This window comes from Triticum dicoccoides, chromosome 7B, assembly GCF_002162155.2.
Source record: "Triticum dicoccoides isolate Atlit2015 ecotype Zavitan chromosome 7B, WEW_v2.0, whole genome shotgun sequence".
In the NCBI taxonomy this organism is placed as follows: Eukaryota; Viridiplantae; Streptophyta; class Magnoliopsida; order Poales; family Poaceae; genus Triticum; species Triticum dicoccoides.
The window spans coordinates 597,434,544-597,438,024 of NC_041393.1; positions in this window are offsets into that span (position 1 = coordinate 597,434,544).

Genomic DNA, 3,481 nt, shown 5'->3' on the forward strand with positions numbered 1-3,481 from the left:
GAAGCATCGCTGGTGACGCAGAGACTGGACCGAAAGCCCTTGAAGGTCGAGGTGGGTAGTCCCTTCGTCATAACATCGGCGAACTGCTGATCGGTGGGCACATGTAGAACTCGGACACGACCAAGTGCGACGTACTCCCTGACGAAGTGACTGTCGAGTTATGCTTCATCCGTCGGTGATGGACAGGGTTGGCAACGAGGTACATCGTAGAGACGTTATCACAGTAGACAACGTAGCCTTGGTTACCTCACATAGCAACTCCTGAAGTAGTTGTCGTAGCCAAGAGCACTCCGCAACGGCGTTGGCCACTGCCTTATACTCAGCCTTGGCGCTCGATCATGAGACCGTGGGTTGTCGTTTAGACGACCACGAAATCAGAGAGGGCCCGAGGTAGACGCAGTAGCCGAAAGTGGAGCGTCGAGTGTCGGGACACCCAGCCCAGTCGGTGTCGGAGTAGGCGACAAGGCTGGTGTCAGGTGATGCCGTCAGGGTGAGACCCATAGCTATGGTGCCACATATGTACCGAAGAATACGTTTCACGAGAGCCCAATGAGTATCACGAGGAGCATGCATATGAAGGCACACCTGCTGGATAGCGTACTGAATGTCCGGACGCGTCAGTGAGGTACTGAAGCGCACCGGTGATGGAGTGGTAGAAGGGAGCACCGGACGCCAGAGAACCCTCGATGATGGACACCTTAGCCTTCGTGTCGATAGGCATAGGAGCAGGCATGCAGTTAAGCATGCCCGCTCGCTCCAGAAGCTCGTAGGCGTACTTCTGCCGGTGCAGGAAGAAGCTAGTGGCCCGGAGCACAATCTCGATGATGAGGAAGTAGAGGAGAGCCCCTAAGTCCTTGAGGGCAAACTCGGTGCCGAGGCGAGCTGTGATCTACTGAAGGAGCGCTGGTGAGGATGCAGTCAGGATGATGTCATCGACGTACAGGAGGAGGTACGCGGTGGCGGGGCCCTGGTGATAAACAAACAGGAAGGCATCAGACTGTGTGGACTGCAACCCCTGCTGCTGAAGGAAGGCCACGATCCGCTGGTACCAGGCGTGAGGCGCCTGCTTCAACCCGTAGAGAGAACGGGAGAGCAAGCACATGTGGTCCGGATAGTCGGTGTCGATGAAACCAGTAGGCTGCTGACAGAACACCTGCTCGTCGAGATAGCCATGCAAGAAAGCATTAGACACATCGAGCTGGTGAACTGGCCAGGCGCGAGAAACAGCAAGATGAAGAACAGCGCGAATCGTGCCCGATTTGACAACCGGGGCGAAGGTATCGATGAAGTCCACGCCAGCACGTTGGCGGAATCCGCGCTCCACCCAACGCACCTTGTAGCGCTCGAGAGAGCCGTCGGGGCGAGTCTTGTGGCGGAAGACCCACTTGTCAGTGATGACATTGGCACGGGGAGGCCACGGGACAAGCTGCCACATACGGTTGCGCTGCAGGGCGTCAAACTCCTCACACATGGCAGCTAGCCAGTCCGGATCCTGAAGAGCTGCGCGAGCAGAGGTGGGGAGCGGAGACGGTGCCGAGGTAGACACAGCACACGCATACTCGTCAGACGTGTAGCGTGTGCTAGGACGAAGTGTCCCAGTCCGAGCCCGAGTGACCATACCAGTGAGAGGTGCGGCCGCGGCGACGGGGGCTGCTAAGGGGGCTGCGGCGACGGGGCCGCTGAGGGGGCCGCGGCGATGGGGCCGCCGAGGGGGCTGCGGCGACGGGGACGGCCGGCGTGGGAAGCGCGGGCAAGGTCGAGCCCGGTGCGCGGCTGGGCGGTTCGCCAGAGGTGGAGGCAGGGGCGAACCGCGCCGTGGGAGACGCCGAGGGTGACGATACCTGCTGAAACGGGAACACCATCTCATCAAAGTACACATGCCGGGAAGTGAAAACACGGTGGGGCACTGGATCATAGCACCGATAACCTTTGGTGTTGGGAGGATAACCAAGAAAGATGCAAGGAAGCGACCGGGGAGCGAGTTTGTGAGGAGCAGTGGACGCGGTGCTAGGATAACAGAGACACCCGAAAATACGAAGACCATCATAAGATGGAACCGCACCGAAGAGGAGCTTGTGAGGAGTGTAGTTCCAGCGTGAACGACACGGGCGAATGTTAATAAGGAGGCTGGCCGTCGCGAGCGCGTCCGGCCAGAACCGAGGAAGCACGTAGGAGTGGAAGAGCAACATGTGGACACAGTCATTAAGAGTGTGAACGACATGCTCGGCGCGACCATTCTGCTGTGACGTGTAGGGGCAAGTGAGTTGAAAGATGGTGTCGTGGGAGGCAAGAAGATTGCGGACGGCGATGTTGTCAAACTCCTTTCCGTTGTCAGTTTGCAAGGCAAGAATAGGACGACTGAACTGTGTGGTGACATATGAATAAAAGGCGGTGAGTGTGGCAAGAGCGTCCGACTTGTGACAGAGAGGGAATGTCCACACATAATGAGAAAAATCATCCAATATCACCAAATAGTATAAGTAACCCGTATTGCTCGCAACCGGGGACGTCCAAACATCACTATGCAATAACTAAAATGGAAAAGTGGAAATGTTTGTAGACTTGCTAAAGGGAAGATGGACGTGCTTGCCAAGACGGCAAGCCTCACAAGTGTGGTCGTCAACCTTATTACATGAGAAAGAAAAACTCTAAAGAATCTGACGCATAACTGTGGAGTTGGGATGACCGAGGCGGGCGTGCCAAAGATCGACACTAGCGGCGAGGGCGGCGGGACGACGGATGGTGGTGGCGCCGGAGGGATGCACTGGGTAAAGCTTGTCCGGGCTGTCACATCGGTGGAGTACCATCCGTGTACGGGCGTCCTTCACAGAAAAGCTGATATCGTCAAATTCAATAGTGATAGGGTTCTCACGAGCAAGGCGACGAACAGAAACAAGATTGATAACTAAGTCGGGAGACACAAGAAAATTAGACATGTTAACGGGAGTAGAAGTAGAAGGAAAAGACATATGACCGAAAATGTGTAATGGGTAGAGAGGAACCGTTACCAACGGTGATGCGAGTGGGAGTATGAACAGGAGTGGCGGACGTGAGGTTACCGGGATGAGCAGTCATGTGAGCGGTGACGCCCGAGACCATGTACCAGTCATCGCCGCCACCGTAGGAACTCGGTGATGGGGCGGAGTGCAGAGCAGCGAGAAGGGCCGGGTCCCACGGCAGTGGCACTTGAGGAGGGTAAAAACCGCCATAGGCCGGCGCGGGGGCGGCGCCGTAGGCCGGTGCGGTGGCGGTGCCATAGGCAGGCGCAGCCCCGTAGGCGGGCACGGGCAAGGGCGCGGCACCGTAGCCGCTGTAAGGGGCGGCGTTTTGCGCGGCGAAGAGGGCCTGGTGGCTCGCCGGACGAGGCCCAAGGATGCCCGGAGCGGGAGCCCGAGGGACCGGCATCGAGTACGCGTGGACGACGCCAGTCCACGGGTTGGTTCCGTAAGTCCACGGAGGGGTGGCCTGCTGCTTCTGCTGA